The sequence below is a fragment of the Sarcophilus harrisii genome, chromosome 6, assembly GCF_902635505.1.
Source record: "Sarcophilus harrisii chromosome 6, mSarHar1.11, whole genome shotgun sequence".
In the NCBI taxonomy this organism is placed as follows: domain Eukaryota; kingdom Metazoa; phylum Chordata; class Mammalia; order Dasyuromorphia; family Dasyuridae; genus Sarcophilus; species Sarcophilus harrisii.
In genome coordinates this window covers 115,539,830-115,559,557 of record NC_045431.1, presented here as the reverse complement: position 1 = coordinate 115,559,557, position 19,728 = coordinate 115,539,830, and the positions used below count along the sequence as shown (strand labels likewise).

Sequence of the window (19,728 nt, the reverse complement as noted above, 5' to 3'; positions counted from 1 at the left end):
AATCAGACCTATGGATTAATCCTGGAATATCATATGGAATACTATGTTCAGTGCTTTGTAATTTCATGTGAATAGCTATTTCCTCTACCAACACAGATCCTAATATTTTATACTGAGAACTGGAAGGTATCTCATGGGTGGGCCATCCCTTAGTCCAACCCTATCATTTTATAACTGAAAATATGAAGAAAAGTTAAATTACTTGTAGAAGGCAAAGTTATCTAGTGGCTGAGCAAGAATTTGATTCAGGTCTTCTGATTCCAGATCCATCACTAATACTACATCATATTGCTTATATAGGATTAAAGAGTTAAGAAATGGAAAGGTCCTAGTTTAAATTCCTTCATTTTACAGATGGGGAAATCAGTCCAGCCAGGGAAATTAAATTATTTCACCAAAGTCACATAGCTAGTAGGTGCTGGAGCTGGGATCACAACCTCTGTAATTTAGGAGCTAGTATTTGAGAAGGTTGAAAAATTCTTCACCCGCAGGCCAAGGTTATGATGAACCTTTCTAAATTTATACACACTGATTCTCAGACACTAGAAATACTGTCCAACCCTGGGCTCATACCTAAAATCTTTTCAGCTAGAACTTTTGTCTGCTAGCTAACCTCCAAGAACACAAGGTCATCTCCACGGTATAATTAGGTATCAGAATAGCACTTTAATATGGAATACAGTAACTAAGGTTATATTTTAGGCTGATTAATTAACCAGATTTATTTAAGCAAGTTGGATAAAAAAGTATTTTCAAAAGTAGTATAAATATGTCTTCTCATACTGACTTTCATATGGCACACAATGATGCTGGATTCTTAAAAGTCAAACAGCTATGTGAGAAAGGCAGCTAAGGCATGACTTAGTTGATGCTAGTGGACTGTGTTGCTGTGGTGTTAGAACAGTCTGGTGTGCATGTATGGGGACAGAAGAAAAATTCAATAAGATTAAGGAGTACAAGAAAAGAGAGAGAAAACTGAACATAGCAACAAGTCAACGTGACAGTGTACAGATGTTCACTACCCTCAGTGGTCATAGTGGAAAAACACTTGTGATTATTATGTGGTTTTCAGGGCTAAGGGACCCCCAAAGAAGTATGGAGAGATTGAATGCTGAATGTTGGAAACAGTTGAGCCTTGGTGCCCTCCTATGCAGTAATTTCTTAAGAAGCCTGAACAGAAGTGGCACATTTTAAAGTATATTTGTCTGAGTCCAGTTAGTCATCACAAGGCAAAGGAGAGGTCTGAGGAGAGAAGGAATCCCCAGTCCAGAAAAGCGCAAGATTGGCACCATGGCAATGGAGTTTAAAATTCTCTAGGTCCTACAGGTCAAAACTATCATGCTAGGAAATCTTTAAGTATGATTCAAGGGACTGGTGATTACTGAATGATTACTAACATAACTTTCATCTGAGGATTGGCCCAATAAACTTTGCAAAAGCTAATTATCTTAAGCCTGGGTAAGTCAATTTTTTATTTCCCCCCTCCCTCAGCCATAACAAAGTCATAAAGATGGCTAACTAAGCTAAGTAGTAGCTGCAGTCTTCCTTGATAGTTGGAATACCCATTGCTAGGGTTTTTAATGAGAGTCTACAGACCACCCTCAAGATATCTGTGAATAAATTATAGGGTCCATGATCTTCCTACTTTTTATAGTTTGAGAAATGTATATATTGTATGTACTGGTTTCCTTTGTAATTCTGTGGATTTTATTTTACACATTCAAGTATTCTACATAAGGTCTAGATAATTATACAGACTGCTAAAGTGGTCTATGATGCAAAAATGAGTATGAACTGGCCCCTTCAATCACAATGCAATCTTAACTCTTTCAAGTTATGACGTGAACATTGATGTATGCCCAAAATAAGAGATACCCTTACCTATCTTTGGCCATATGAAGATTCTGTTGATAGTGCTTCTGTTTTTTTTTTTTTTAACAGAGAAATTCATAAAGTAGGCTCTGTTGTATTCCTGACTTTTATACTGGGCATCTGTATAAAAGGACATTAGTTTCGGAAATCCTTTCTCTGACACTTGTTATGTGAACCCAAGAGTTATTTTATCTCACTAAGTCTCAGTTTCCTTATCTGTAAAGTATTGTTAATAATATCTGCCCTTCTACCTGCCATCTAGGGGAGGGAGGTGGAGGGAAGAAGGGGAAAAGTTGAAACAGAAGTTTTTTCAAGGGTCAATGTTGAAAAATTACCCATGCATATGTTTGGTATATAAAAAGTTATAATTAAAAAAAGAAAAAAAATAATATCTGTCCTTCCCACCTCATTGGTTTCCTGTGGAGATATAACAGAGAACACCCTGTAACATGAAATATTTTATAAATGTGAGTTATATTTATTATCATCATTATTGTAGTTTTCAATACTGACAATAATATTTTTAAGAATTCAGAGGCAAGTGCTGCAATGGAGTTAGGGCACAGTATCTGATCAAAGAGGGACTGTTCCTTCGTGTGTTCTATAGCAGCTTGTGTAAGCAATCACACCAGCTTATGCTAGTGTATTGCCATAAACTGCTTTATCCTCATATACAATAACGACTGTTGGGGACTTATCTTAATAGCTGAGGGTTGGGTTGTATGTGAAAAGTCTTATTTCTCACTTCATTGTTCCTGTGAAGATTAATTAATGAATGGTTAATGACATTAATTCACAATTAGATCACTTATGTTTAACCACATGCTTTCTATGCATACATATATAAATATTAATTTTGGATAGAATGATAATCATTCAACACGGTAACAATTAAACAGCTGTAACCTGTCTGATGTGTTAAGTGATGGAGCTGCAGGCAACGTCCCTAAGCAGATGGTCTTACCCACCCATGCTTAATGCTAAAGACTTTTTAAAAAAGAGGTGTTGACAAATCAGAACAAGTAGGCATAGTTCTCATGCAAATCGGCCAATTTGCAATGTAGATTACCCTAAAAACTAATTTGGTGTATAGAAAAAAAATTAAGCCCTGTTGTAAAAGGAAGACATTATACTACAGCTTGGATATAGTATGGTCCCTACCAACACAATTATTTACTAATTTCATTCAGTTAACAGAGTTTAATGGAAAAAGCAGCTGGCAAAGTATTCATATTTATAGGTTTCTTTTGACGGTTCCTTAATTTATCCAAGGCACATGCCCATTAAGTCTCATTTCAGACAGGCTCTCCTCTATCTCTACCCAAAAGCTACTTGAAAAATAAGAGTGTCATTGAGACCATCAGGGATAGAAGCAAATGGAAGATGAGATTGCTCAAGATGTGAAAAATAAAGTTAAATTTTAAAAATACAGTTATAATTTGTACAAAAACCAGAACCAAAGTTAAGAAAAAAATAGCTGAATGGAAAAGAAATTCTCTTTTTAAGGGGAAAGTGTACTATTTTCAGCTTGTTAGATCCAAGAAACAACAAAGATAAAAATTCTGCCACTGAAGACATCTGTATATAGTTGTGGGAAAGCACATTTGACTGGGTAGGATTTTTTTTTTTTGAAATGTTCCCAATTCTTCTGGTAATTATAGAGAACAGATTTTGACTTTGTATAAGGAAAAACTTTCTAAACAGTTAAATTTGTCTTAAAGTAGAATTGATTGCCTTGAGAAAAGGTGTGTTTATGCCTCTCAGTGAAGTCTCTTCAAGTGGGGGCAAATTGTTGTAGGGATTACTGGTCAGTTATAGGTTATACCCAATAACTTCTGGATTCTCTTCCAATGTGGAAATCATCCGATTCTTCCATCTCTAAAATAAATTGAACTAAAGGACTAGAACCTGCGATTCTGAACCACCATAAAAATAGGAAATTTAGTATGTAACCAAAAGACAGTAAAAATCCACACTTAAGTGGAAGGCACTTTAAGATAAAATAATATTAAATTTAAAGACATTTGAAGTTTTCAGAAACCTTTTTACCTTCCACTGCAAAGCATGGGAGATAATATATTTATTTGTATACCTAGGTCTACCCCCCTCCTACCCCATACATGCAGAGAGAGAAAATGAATATAAAATCCTACTGGATTTAAGTCATATGATCTACCTGATAAGAACTGGAAGGAAAGCTATTTTTGGATAATTTATATAACTATTAATTGGAACTGTGGAAAACTGTCCATCAGGATTTAGTGAAGCCTAAACTCTTACAAAGCAGAGAGAAAGAATAGGCAATAGAAAAGGGTCTTCATTTCTATGGAAGGAATACATAATCAATATGTATGGAATATGGAACTTGGAATTTTGAGACCTATATTAACACTATCATTTATTTTCTTTGAGACCTTTGCTAAGGCTCATTAATTCTATGCATCTGAGTTTCTTCATTTGAACAAAGGAAGGGGTCTTATATTCTGTGATTCTATGAATATTGCAATAAAGACCTATTCTAGTCTGTTCTTGAGGTTGATCTCTTGCAATTGAGTCACCATATTGAGAAGAAGGGACAACTCACATTTTTTTCCCCAAATTTGACATATAAAAATTGGATGATCTTGAGTTTAGAAATGGTTTATGAAGGGTTTGGGTCCCTAGCCTTGTGGGATTTTTTCTTGAAGGCTCTATTCAACAGCTCTGCTAAAACTGTGGCTTTCAAGGCAGCATCTGTGTTATATACTTTATTTCTCGTCTTTATTATAAAAGACAAAATTATAAAGAAATGTTCACTAACATTTGACACCTCACTAAATTCTGCACATAAACTTTCTTTTACATTGTTTGTAGAAACCTTTGAAGTGCATTTTATGAGAGAATTTGAAAACAGGAGGGATCTCATTTTCTCTACTACCAGGTGATACAAAAGTATCAAAAATGGTTAGACTGACCACATTAAGAGAGTTTTCATCATTTTAAAAATGGCTCATTTGTTATAACACCAAGAGAGATAATGGCCACAGGAAACACTATCACTTGTAACTTTGTTGTATCAAATTTTTTTTCATGAACTAAATTTGCACAAATGATTCAATTTATGTTTACATAAATATACAGGTAATTAAACATATACCAGAAATGACTACTGGCTCTTTATCAAATAAACAACATGGAAAATACCTCCTTACTTTACTCACAACTGCATCTATTCTGGAATGTTTGAGGATATTTGGCAAAATAAACCATGGCTTGTGAAACACAGAGTCTAATACAAATGATAAGAGGGCGATTAAAAACAGTAACTTATGGCAACATTTTGTTGTATCTATCATGAATAGTCCAGGGTAAATAGAGGCTTGCTTTTGAAAGCATGGCTCATTTAAAAGAGCTTTTTATACACCTAGGAAGACTATGTTTTCTGTTTTCTTTAAATTAGGTCTGGGAAATGTCAAAAGAAAAAGTATCTTTCTATTTTAAAACCAAATGAAGCAAGACACTAAAGAGTTCCAAAACAAAGAGACAGTATATAATGGCTGGACAAAGTGCCGGCTGTGACATGCTCAGTTCATTTCCTCTGGTGGTAGTAACAATTCATAGAAATGGTTGCTGTACCAGTCATTGCTAACATGGTCAAAAGTTCCGCACAGAATGCTTGAGCTTATGTGGCACATGTGGCCACTTTTTGTTTTTGTTGTTGTTTTGTTTTGATACTGGGTTTCTTTGTCTTGCCCGGGCTAGAAGTATAGCAGTCACTCACGGGCCTGATACTACTACTGATCAGCACAAGGGCTTCGATCTAATATTTCTGACCTCAGCAGATTCCCTCCTCTGAGCCAAATTGTGGTACTTTAGGCAAGTGTCACTGATAGATGAGTAAGGAAGACAGTAAGTCAATAAAATATTTATTAAGCACCTATGTGCTTGCAAAGAAAAGCCAAAAAACAAAAAAAACCCCAAAACTCAGCCCCTTCTTTAAAGAAGCTCATAGCCTAAGGGGAAGACAACTTGCAAACAAACAACTATTTACAGACAAGATATATCCAGCGTAAATAGGGGTAGTCTCAGAGGGAAGACACTAACATTAAGGAAGACTAGGAAATATTTCCTTGCTGAAGGTGAGACTTTAGCTCAGATTTGAAGGAGGTAGAAGAAGACAGGAGGCATGAGGAGAGCACAGGACACGGGCATGAAAGAAAGCTAATAAAAACACTCAGGGTACCATTCTACAAGAAAAGTAAAAGGACCGGTGTCACATGCAGAGGATACAGATGGGGTCAGGTTATGAAGGGCTTTAAAGAACAAAGAGAAGAAATTTTATTTGATCCTAAAGGTAATAGGGAGCTAATGGAGTTTCTTGAGTTGGGGATGTATGTAAGAGTTGGATCTGAGTTTTAGGAAGATAAATTTGATAGCTGAGTAAGATGGTTTGGAGTAAAGAAAAAAGAGGCAGAAAAACCAATCACTAAGCTGCTGGAATTTTCCATATGGGAAACTGTGAGTATGTTAAAAGCAGGGACTGTTTTTTTTTTTTAAATTGTTGTTTTTGCTTGAACCCTTCTTTGTATCCCCGTACTTAGCCCAGTCCTTGGTTCCACTGTGGATACTTAATAATTACTTGCTGACTTGCCTTGACTTCATAAGGACCTGGACAAGAATGACAATGTGTGTCAGTTAAGACAAGGAAACTTAAATAAGAGATTTAGTGAAAGGGGAAATTATAAGAATTGGTAATAGATTGGCTATGGGAGGTGAGTAGGTGTGAAGAATACAAGATGGTGGTAGAAGCCATGAGCCTGAGTCACTGAGATCGTCTACTCTCAGCATTAATATGAAAATTTGAAGGTGGTAAGGTTTTGTAGGGAGGAATACAATGAGTTCTTATTTGGACAGGTTGATTTTGAGATTCTTATGGGATATACAAGAGATGTTCAGTAACAGGAGAATGGACCTCAGGAGAGTGGTTAGAGCTCAAAACATAAATAATGGGAATCATAGGCTTAGATATAATTGAACCCATGGAAGCCAATAAAGTCACCAAGTAAGATGATCTAGTGGCAGTAAAGAATAATCTTGAGGTACAGACAGCAATGGAATTTGAGAATAAGCTAAGACAAGGAAGGAGAACCAGGAGACTGAAAACTGAGAGGAAAGAACACGCAAGAGAGGAGATCGTAGAATGTCCAAGTCTGGAGAAAGGTCAAGAAAGATGAAAATTAGAAAAATTTGACAATTTGACATCAAGTTCTTTGGTGATGAGAGAGAGGAATTTGAGTTAATGATGAGGAAAGAAGCGGCATTGCAGAATTTCAAACTGAGTGGGGAAAGTGAAGACAGCACATATCAATAGTTTTCCCAAGAAGTTTAGTTGAAAAGGAGAGGGCTGGGAAAAGTACTTTCTACTAGGTATCAGTTCTCTATCTGGCATGTAAGCTCATAGAAGGCATGGGCTAGTTGTCCTTAATATTTTTATCTCAAATTTAATAAAGACTGCTTTTCACCTAGTAAGAGTTTAATAAATTCTTTTCATTCAATGTCCTTCATTTATTCACTGATTCATCATTTCATTCATAGAGTGGCTGTCATTCATATTTGTAGCAAGAGTGTTTATACTAATGAAATCACAAATCCATAAATTATTAAAATAGAGGGAATTCATGTAAACTTATTTTTAAAAAATCTTGTTTAAGGCTACTAAGAATATGGGGAAGCAAAAATGAAAAAAAACCAAACCCAAATGCAACAACTACCAAAAAACATCTCATTTCCCAAAGTCCAAAAAAGCCTTTGATGTAAGGCACTTAAAACAGAATTTATCATTTTCCAATAAATATATTCTCTGGTCAACCCTTAAACTTCACCTATAATGCCATCATTAAATGCAAAATAGGTTAACATTTATAAATATTTTCTGCAGCTGACTATTGTAATCAAATAGTACAATGCAAACTTTACATAGGATGTATTTGGTACTATTCAGGAAGAGAGATTACATTCCCAAATAGAATCTTATTATTGATTGAAATTGGTCTAGGAAAGTTAAAGGATGCTGAAAATATGGGGGGAGAATTGCTAAAACATCATTTCATGTGCTGAAAAGGTACTAAGGTTGATAAAATTAAACTCAAGTTAATAGACCCATAATTTTCTCTAGGAAAATTGGCCCCAACACAGTTTTGAAGACTTAACATACAGTGGATTTAGATTTAGGAAAATGGGGTGTGAATACAAAGTTCATTTTGTACCAGCTGTTTGACCTTGGGCAAGTCCCTGAGGTCTAGTTACCTCATCAACAAAATGAGTGGGTTGGACTAGATGTTCTCTGAGGTGGCTTCTAGCTCTGATCTTTCTGTTTCTGAGCAGCTGGAGTTCCATGGTCCTTTTCACAGTGGGAAACAAATATTCAAGGAGAATGTTGATTGGAAAGATGTTAACTGGACCTTGCCCACAAAGGACATAAGGGAAGAAGTAGACCATGACCTTTAGCAGATCAAGCATCCCAGTGACACACAAGTCATTATAAAGCCACAAAAATAATCGTTTCCTCCCAGGCTATTCCAATGTGTAATGACCACAAAAGAATAAAAGCTACTCTCATTTCTAAGCATCATCACCACTGCCATCCACAGACAGGCATGCACATTGTAGAAGGGGCTGTATTTTTCCTGCTGTGACCCTGGTAGTGAAGCCTTCTTATAGGAGGCCATCTAAGGAGAGAATTCACAGGAATAACACCTCCACAAGAGAACCTGTTTATCATAGCATCAGCATATATGCTGTTCATCTTTGAAAGGACTAAAATATTACTCATCATTACAAGCTTTATGGGAGTGACTTGGGTGGAAATTTATGCAGTGAAATCTTGATATACTCCCTTGGGTAACATTTACTGACATTCAGACTCCAATGTTAGATGTCCCAAGGAAATGCCCTTTGATTTAATATAATATGAATCTATTCATTTAACATTTTCAAAAATAATGGGCTTGGGGCCCCTTTCATAAAAATTTACTTTGAGATTAGATTTTTTCCCACCACTAGATGTGAAACTTTAAATGACTTCTGAGAGAATCAGCTGAATTTTCTCTTGCCTCTCTTTTTAGCCCAATACATAGATTAGGGCAATGGAAGAGGTAAAGCAGCACAGAAAATTATTCTAGTTTATGATGTTAAAATGGAAAAAAGTTCAAATCTACATTTCTTTTTATTAGTGTCATTCTTTTATGTTACTAAACCAAGTTATTCAAAGAGAAATCAAGTCATCCTTACCAAATGGCATATATCAAACAAGAACCACAAAATAATAATAATCATGCAGGAAGAAGAATACACAATTATAGAATCATAGGATCTGGATATATAAGAGGCCTAAGGGGAAACCTTGCCCAACTTTATCATTTTACAGAATAGGAAACTAAAGCCCAGAGGGATAAAGGAATTGGTTCAAGTTCGCTCAGATAGTAAATAGCAGAAGTAGAATTTAAAGTTCGATTCTCTAGTTCTAGAACTAATGAAATCTCTGCTCTGCACTGGAGAAAACTAATATTCTTAGGAGAAAGTATCTAAGAAGACAACTAAAACTCAACCTCAAATACTTAAAACATATATTCAGTAGGGATCTTGACATAAGAATATATCATGAGATGGGACTCATTATTTGATTATAGCCATATAGTCACAACATTGAAAAGAAACAGAATAAAGTTCTGGTGGGGGAGTATTCTATTTATTAAGATGATGTATTAATGGGAAGAAATCTAGGAAATTGTATTGTTTTGTGGGAGTAGGGGAGAATCAGTTGGGATGGGAATTATAGTGAGAGAGAATGTGCTATTCTCCACCTAGGCAGAAGGATGACATAGATGAAGGATTTGAGAAATAAATCACTAATATGGTATAACAGTATGATAGTATTCATTTAGTATTTACTATATTCTAGGCACTATGCTAAGCACTTTTCAATTATTATCTTATTTGATCCCTTCAACAACTCTAGGAATTAAATACTATTATTATCTTCATTTTACAGATGAAGAAGCTGAGGCAGACAGAGGTTAAATGAATTGGCTAAAGTTAATATGTATCTAAAGTCAAATTTGAACTTGAGTTTTCCTGATTCTCAGTCCAATACACTGTTCACTGTGCCTAATAGTATGTGTATATTAATGATTCATTAATATATCTACTGAAATTCTCTCTTTCCTTCAGGTAAATCAGCTGACAGATTTTATGAGTTTTCTTAATGATGCTTTCCTTCTTCAAGATACAGCAAAAGTGCTGAGGGGCTGGGTATTCTGTAGGTAATTCTAAATAGGAAGGAAGAATTTAATTGCTGATGTAGTAATGTGGGCTTCTTGGTAATGTATGACCATTTTCTTTTAGAGATTCTGATAGAGTCAATTGGAATCAGATTTTGTACTCTGGACTTTAGGATGATGGATTTCAGAACAGAAAGATAAAGGTCCAATGGATTTAGTCCCACATGGCATAAAAGAAAGTTTACTCAAAGACATTTTTAAGACTTATTCTCATGACACAAACATGAATGATTCTAAAGAGGAAAAATGGGGGAACATTTTTGCAGATAACCATGTAAATGCAAAAGAAACTCAACTAACATATTTAAAAAATGTACCAAAGTGTAAGTAAGAGTAGGGAAAAGAGAATGAAAAGTGTGTCATGACTGAAATTCACAATGAAAGATCCTGGTGAGGCATGCTAATGACAAACTAAAGGACTTTTTTTTTTTTAAGTTAGAGATATGAAGATGCCTAAATGAAGCACAGGACCATTGTTTCAGATGAATGGATTGGACAATAGATATAATTAGTGGAAGCACTAAGTTGCAGAACTACTCAATTCTAATTGTGTTTCTGAAAAAGACTAAAGGCTTAACTATTTCTCAGAAAATTTGAACTAGTATATTATATATGCTTTCTTCAAGAAGGGCCTGGCAAGCATTGTAAAATTTAACTGACAATATCTCCAAAGAAGAAACGACTCAGTTATCAGTGAGAAGAAAGCCATTTCAAAATGAGCAGTGGGCAATCAGGTTAGCAAATTGAAAGAGGAAAAATCAAAATCAACACTAAATTATTAGAAAAGATAATGAGGAGAACCTTTATGCAATTGCAATAGCTGTAATTTCTTTAAAAAGCTGTTTAAATCAAGCTGTTGAGTCTTAAAAATGTAAAATGGACAAAAGTAGTGACAAGGAATATGATTATCACCATTTTAAAGAGAATTTTAACCAATATCAAGTTGCTTGATCAAAACAAAATGGCCCAAATAGTTCATAAAGAGCCTAGGCAGTAAACATTTGATTTTCTTGATAAGCGGAGAAACAAGGCAGCTAAAGAGTTTGAAGTACAAACCTATTTGTAAAATATTACAGAGATGGATAATGGAAGATGATGAACAATACTGCTTCATAAAAATAGTGATAAGTAATACAGGAGAAAATGATATTGTAGAAAGCTAATCCTGAAATTTCAACTAAGTCACATTCAAAGAGTATTTGTGAATAAAAACTACAATAGGGTAACAAATAGATATGTAATAGAACAAAGTCAGAATTTCCTAAAGCAATTGAAAGAATAAAACCACTTCACTCAGAATTCAAAATTTTGGTACCCATTGTACTATATAAGAATTGAAATTATTCTTATAATTAACTTTTGGAAATTATATTAGGAAAGATTGCTGAATAACATAGAAAAAATATATCTGGGGAAAAGTGTGGTTTGAAAAGAATTCAAAGGTTAATCTTCAAGATTTTAAAGAAAGGAAGATTCTAAAATAACTGAAGAGACCATAAATAAATTTGTTACTATTTTAAATGACTGAACACAAGAAATTATGAACTCAAATTCTTACTCTCTTATTTCTGCAGGATCTTTATGACAATGGTCTATGTACATATCTAGGGTATCCTTGATAAAAATGAGAAGGTAATCAATAGCCTTTCACAAAAAATTTTCCACATCCTTGCAGTCACACAAATGGCTGCGAGGTACAGACAGTACCAGAAAGTGTTGCCATTTACTGACAATATAGAAAGAAAGATTTGGCAATAACACTAATTAACATTTATAGAGTGACTAATGAGAGCAAAGTACTGTGCTAAAAGCTATACAAATAGATATGCTAATTCATTTGATCCTTATAAGAACTCTGGGAGGTACAGCAAAACACAGTATTAAAAAGTTTTTCTCCAACAAAGCATCTCCAATTAAAATCATACAGAATTCCTTGATAAGCTATAACTCCAGCTATAACTTTGTTGAACATTATTGAATTAACATTCAATTATCATCACTAAGTGAGGTTAAAAAATGGAGAGATATATACTCACCAAAAATATATAACAGCATTAATACAAGATATCTTGCACAAAGTTACAAGGGAAGATTTCCTAGAGATGATGCTTCTTTTTAAGATGACATGGTGCCAATTACATCAATATCCAGATAGTACAGAATCTCTTCATTAATAGCCTCAGTTATTCAAAACTGATTACCCTATTATTTTACATCAGAAAAACCAAGTGGTTAAGAATTGATTATTGTTTATATTATTGCATGCATTTGGAGGGGGAGCCCTTTGAGTTTCTTCACAACTGAATAAGATGTCTAGATCAGGCTGAGATATATTTAGGAAATTAATCAGTGCTTTCAATGATTCCTGATGCAAAATGCTTTATTTTTCAATACTGATATTCTTCTGGTGATGCAAAATGGCTATGAGCCAAACACCATGATCACATGATCAACATGTAATGGGTCTTTTTAGGATGCTGTGGTTCCCTTCAACTAGAAGTCTTCAGTCAGAATCTGCATGACTACTGATCAGAAATGCTAATTGGATGAATTTGTTCAGTCACAGGCTGAAGTGTCTGATCCCTGAAGTGGACTTTGGAGATTGTTTAGTTTATCTTTTCATTTCCCTTAACTTCTCAGCTTCCTCAGTTTACAGATGAGGAAGATGGACTCAGATGTTGAGAAATCTGTCAAAATCCCAGACTGGCCTGAACTTAGGTTCTCTAACTTTAAATTCAAATCTCCTACTATTCTAGGTATAGTGAGTTTTGCTAAGATCTTGTAGCAAATCAGATACACAACAGAGTGAATCCCAGAGCTTTCAAGTCTTTTTTAGGCAATCAGGATTAAATGATTTGGCCAGGGTTATACAGTGTCTGAGGCTACATTTGAATTCAGATTCTCCTGATTTAACTACTCTTGGCTTACAATTCTCTATCCCAATTTCTCTGAAGACTTTTGTTTCTTCTAGATCCTACCAGACCAAAGTATTATGGGAATGTGTAACAAAACAAAAGAAGTTATAATTCCATATTAGACAACATTTGCTGACCCTCTGCACAGAGCTGGAAATGACTTTATTTCACCATCAAATACATTTATGAAAATAAGGAGAAGTTCAGTGATGTTTCAGTACTTGGGTAGGTAGTATATGCATAGCAGAGAAAAAGAAATGTCCTAGAAGTGTGAAAGCAATTCCTAAATGAAGGTTACATTTGTACAATATATTAAATAGACTTTTAAAAATTTCTGCATTGCTACAATGATCCCATCTACCAGGCAGTTACCTGTCCCACTGTTTGGCCACCTAGTTGCTAGTACTTAAACTAGTAAGCCCTACAGACTTCATTTTAATTTAGTGATTTAAAATGAATGATTGATATTAGGATAAGAGAATTATGACAAAAGGGTAAAAATGTAATGGCTAGGAAGCTCATTATGCCCCAAACACAAAAGAGGAAAATTCTCTAAAGGTTATTATCCAAATAATATAAATGTCCAAATATGTAAATTACTTCACAAGAAATAGCATTTACCATTCAAGCACTATTTTTTAAAGAAAATGCTTAGATTTTGGGCAATATAAGATAATTGTAATATGAAGCATGTAAAAAAATATTGAGATAGGAAAGAGTACTGACAACCTAAATATTAAAGAATCCCATCATTCAGAAAGGTCAGAAAAACTAGGTCTGCATTTTTAGAAAAAAGGAAGAGATTAAGTGACCTCATTAAGGAATACCAATTCTGAAGGGATTACAGAGGATAGAAGTACAGTATATAAAAATATTTCAGTGAATAAAGCAGTCTTAAAATGAGAAAAAATTAATATTTGGAGGCTACAACTACTATAGCATACAAATGTTAATTCAAAAGAAGGAGCTAACATTAATCTAAAGCATGGCCTGAATTTTCAGAAAATGGTTGATACTTAATAAATGTATGAACTTGATTCTCACCTTTATCTTAGAGAAGTCCTTTCAATGGGCTCTCCTGGGACCAGAGCAAAGAAGAGATTCCCTCTGTCCTTATATTCTTTGGCACAAAATATTCATCATTACTCATAGAGTTGGAGGGAATCTCAAGAGGTTATCTGTTCTAGCTAAGTTCAGCTTGAAGATGTTAATCTTAGCCCTGTCCTTAGAAGCAAGTTGTCTGAAACTAGTTAGTGAACAAACTTTCTTGAACTGCCTGATTAGTGCCAGGTACTGTCCTAGGTGCTGAAGAAGGGGCAGGGTGTTATGGTCTAGTGAAATTAATGTTCTACTCATGCACTACAGTGTAATACAGAAGTGTCAAGCATTTGATTCTTCCTGAGTATACTAAAACCAGATTAAAATGCACAAAAATACAACATATGATGGATAATATAAAAATAGGCTTTTCTAAATCAATATCTAGCCTGCATGGATTCTTATGTACAGTTTGCTAATCCCTGTTTCTGTTTGACTTCTCTGATATAATAGAAAGAACATTATACTTGGGAACAGAAGAAGATTAGGTTTGAATCCTGACTCTGATACTAGTTAGTAACTAGCATGACAACTTATTTAAATTACTGAAACCTCAGTTTCCTTATCTGTAAAAATGGGTGTAATAATAATACTATACCACTTTCAGCATGTTTTGTAAAAGTGCTATTGAAATGTGCTATAAAACACTTATAGAAAGAGAAGAAAAACATTTTTGAGCATTCCCAAATTCTTACAGTTTTGATTTTGGTTCCTAATACAAGAAACATTCAAAATTCAAAGAAGTGCTTTACTAAATTTCTTTTTCTAAGTAAAACACTTAGTATCGTTTAGTCTGGTGGCCCTATCTCTTCTCCAAAATTCAATTATTTTTTTAAAATAATATTCAAAATCTTACTGCTTTCAACAAACTCCAAGACAAGAAACTCTTGTGCCAAATCAAAGCCTGTCCACACTGGCAATAGTTTTGATCTCTTTTTTTCATTGTTTAGCAGATAATTCCCCAGCTGTATGTATTTCATTTTCAATTTCTAATCTCAGGCATCCTAAAGCCCTGAGCAACCCTGGTGTTTAACAGAGGTATGCTGAGTACTGCATGTCTAAGTTTTGTCTGAACAAACAAAGCATGTCTTTGTGATCATTAATGATCTTGTTTCCCAATGTACTAAAGAATTAGAATAAAAACAAATAGCTGGTCTTTTGTAGCTTAAAGGAATTAGGATTTCCCCTAGGCCAAATTTCCATTTGAATTGCCTGAAAGTACATGAAAATCAATGTAGCTCAATAAACAACTCAGTGTTTGAGACATGACTAGAAGAAATACCACAAAGGATTCCACCTTTCCTTATATCAACAAGAATTTAAAAAAAATTCTTCTTGGTAAGCCAGATTCGTGCTTAGAACAAGCTACTTCTTGGACATTCTTGTGACTCTATTAACTCTTTCTAGAAGAAGCCTAGAAGAAAGAGCATGAAATGGGAGACAAGGAAAATATAACATAAAAAATAACTTTCTGGGGGTGAGAGTAAGTAAAGTCTTGCAATATATCCAGGAATTTTGAAAATCTCCATTATGGAAAACTGAGGCAATGCTATCAATACATACTATTCTTACAGAATTTAAAAATGTTTCACATTTTCCCATAATCTTAATATATTCTCAACTGCTTTGAATTATTTTGATGGAATTGCAGTTCTGCAATTTTGTAACTAATTAAGTCATTCCTATATTTAGGGAAATTACTATTTCCAGTTATTTATTATAATTTCTATTATTTAATTTCAGTTAACTTTTATATTTGTAGCTTATATGTGCTATCAATTCCTTGTGTATATAGTGCCTGATTTGTATTTAGGAAGAATTGAGTTCAAATCCTACCTAAGATACCTACTAGCTGTATGAATCTAAGAAAGTCACTTTACCTTTCTTTGGTTCTTAATATGAGGTCTATAAGCTCCATGTGTAGATTTTTGGGGGGAGAAGGATGTCTGTGAATGTGGTTAGAAGAAAAGTCACATATTTCTGTTACTGAAAGTCAGCATTTTCTTCAAATGTTTATATATGTGTGTGTGTATATGTGTATATATATATATATATATATATACATATACACACACATATAAATAGCGATATTCTAAAAAAAGGTTCATAGATTTCACCAGACTGGCAGAGCGGGTCCAAGACACATAAAGAAGGTTAAAAATTTTATATGGCAAATAATTTTTGGGAAACAATATTAATCCTTTTGAGCAATATGGCACCAAGTATGTTACTGTTTGGTCTATTACTTAGTAGGCAATGAGTAGGCAATCTTAGTAGATGGTAAGAAGGAAATAGTAGGCCTGGAGTCAAGGAGACTCATCTTCCTGAGTTCAAATCTGACCTCAAACACTTATTGTGTTTAGCGTAGTTAACATCATGTAACTCTTTTGCTTCAGCTGCCTTATCTGTAAAATAATCTGGAGAAGGAAAAAGCAAACCTTTCCAATATCTCTGCCAAGAAAAACCCAAATGGGGTCATGAAAAGTTGGACATTACTATACAACAATACATTTATCAGTAGGTATGTCACTTAATTTTTATTGCTTTAGGCAGCTCCCTAGAATTTATTTAGTTAATCATTGACAGAATATCCCCATAGTGATTAAATTATAAATACTCTATGTCTTAGCTTTTTCAGCTTCATAGGGTATAAAATTGTAGACATCATGAACTAAAAAGAACTTGTCACTAAATCCACCCCTATCATTTTACAGATGGGGAAACTGACAAATTCCTTTTATAGGAAAAAAAACTAAATGTGTTGCCCAACATTAAAGATTTAGTAAATGGGAAAATTGGACCTCTAATCAAAGTTTGCTACTAAACTAGAATAGGTTTTATTTGGGGAGGGGATAGATTCTGTAGAGAGATTTCAAATGTTTCATTTTGTTTCCTTTGTATCCTATGTATTTTTATTTTATGCACTTAAAAACATTCTAAGAAGGGTTCCACTGTACCCTTCTTAGAATGTATGGATGAGTTGAGTCTTCTCTTCTCCCTGGTGATGGCCCTTTCCCCTACACCACACTACCTACCAAGTGGCATCCAAAGCAATAGCTTTCTTATTGGAGCCCAAAAAACTGAAAGGAGTAATACAGTTCCTCAACATACAACTGAAAGTCAGCATGACATAATAGGTAAAATATTGAGAGTTGGAGGTTGGAAGGAATATATTCAAATTCTGCTTCAGCCATTTCCCATTGTATAGCAATTATAAGGAAATCGTTCAACCCTTCTGAATCTCTCTTCTCACATTTTGTAAAATAGAGGAACTTAACCAAATGGATTAGTTCCCTTCTACCTTTTAATCTATGATCCAATTCACTCTAAAGGAACATCTAGAAGAATTGATATAGATTGATATAATATATAATTAAAGCTACACATACAAAAGCTAGTTAAAATGAAGATAAAAATTACAGCATATTAATGGCAAAAATAATTTCCCAAATAGAGCAGCAAGTAGCATAACAGAATTCTAGGACTACAAGCCCACCAAAAGCATTTCAGTATAATGAAGAATGTCTTAAGGTCAAAGATAAAAGGGATTTCTGTTAAAACAACAAACAAATTTTAAGAATGCTAGTTAGTTGTATAATCAAAGTTTGCTAGAATGGTGATTGCAAAGCTTCCTTTGGAAGATTATACTGTAATGCCAGAGAAACTGAGGCAAGATAGTCTGGAGGAAGAACAGAATCCATTCTGTCTTCAGGGCTAAATTGGACTTTCTTCTCAAAGAATCCAGCATTGATGTGAGATTCCAATGATTTATATATGGCTCCAAGCCATCAGAGGAGACAAAGACAAGGGATGGAGTCCAAACACTGGTGCTCACAGGAATTTCCAGGAAGGGACCATCGATCTAGTTCTGACAGGTTGGGGGTAGGACCATAAATTCTTATAACTTAGGAGCCAGGATGTCTGAACTAGAAGATCTTTTCTTTATCTGAGATTAAACATTTACAGTTTATAACCTTAGAGTAGCCAGTCCTAAATTATATCAGTCCTAATAGTCAGGTAGGGGGGATTGGCACCAAGGGGATTGAGGCAAAACAATTCAGGGAAACTGAGATAGAACAATTCAGGGAAACTGAGGTAGGACAATTTAGGGAAATGAAGACAAGACAATTTAGGGAAACTGAGGCAGAACAATAAAAGGGAGACTGAGGTAGAACAATAAAAGGAAACTGAGGCAGAACAATACCAGTATTTAATCTCATTACTATAAAGATTTTTTGTTTGTTTTGGTTTGGTTTATTCTTGAATGCATAACTTCTTGTGTTATAATTTCAGCTTTTTCTTCTATTTATATTCTTTATAAAAATGAATTGCTAATGAACCTTCTTCTACTATATCAATTGAGTAGAAAGCTTTTTCTTCTTTTAAGGCAAAGGATAAGTGAATAACCCAATTTAGTGTCCTAATGTGTCCAAATTTTTTGGTTTTGGTAAACAACTCAGGTGAATCTCTGGATTTGGTCAAGGCAATGTTCAGATTCTTCTTTTCCTCTTGTTCCTCTCACCTCCCGCCCCCCCCCCCCATTAAAACTGTTAAGGGGGAAATTATTTAGAAATATTTTAAAAAATAGCAATTCTTTTAACTTCATTTATAAATATTATTTGAAATTCTTTAATCATTTTTGTTATTTTCCTTCTGAATACTGTTAACTTTTTCTTATATTAAAAACACATAGAATGAAATCAAGCACATGAGTTCAATCTTTGTGCCTTTGATCAGTTTGAAGGTATATTATTGCACAATAAGAAGTGACAGGATGATTTCAAGAAAAAAACTGCACAGACTTTATGAACTGATGCGAAGGTAAGTGAGCAGAACCCTGGAGAATATTGTATACAACAACAACAATATTGTATGATGAAGAATTGTAAATGATTTAGTTATTCTTAACAATACAATTTACCAAAGAAGATAGTATCTTTCCTCAAGAATCCTTTGTGCATTGTCTTTAAGTATAACTATTTCTCTGTTTCCATCTCCTTTGTCTCCTTCCCTCCCCTCCTATCTCTTCTCTTTCCTTTCCTTCCTCTCCTCTCCTCTCTTCTTTCCTCTTCTTTCTTGTATTTTTTTTGAACAAAATGACTACTATGGAAATTTTTTTACATGATTGCACATGTATAATATGTTAAATTGCTTACTGTCTTAGGGAGAGGGGGAGTGATAGAATTTGGAACTCAAAAGTTAAAAAAACACATCCCAAATGTTAAAAATTGTTTCAATATGCATTTAGGGAAAGAAGAAAAGATTATAAAAATATAGACATACAGAATTGATACAAAGGGATTTGCTAATATGGTCCAGTAGCCTAAATTTAAGTTGAGTAATAAGTTAAAGACTTATCTACTTAAACTTAACGTTGGTATAATGTTGGGTAAATCATTTATCTTTGTATCTTGGCTTCATCATGTTTTAAGAAGGGGGTGAAGTATGACATTTGTTTTTAGAAATGCTTTAAATACTAATAATACTACTACTAGTAACTAGTATTTATACAGAGCTTTAAGATT

The 19,728-nt window shown here is 34.1% G+C and overlaps 1 protein-coding gene across 5 annotated transcripts in view; it reads right to left on the bottom strand.

Annotated features, from left to right (window-relative positions):
• Positions 1-19,728, bottom strand: part of LOC100924065 (teneurin-3) — a 311,270-nt gene that overhangs the window by 121,018 nt on the left and 170,524 nt on the right. The window lies entirely within an intron of this gene.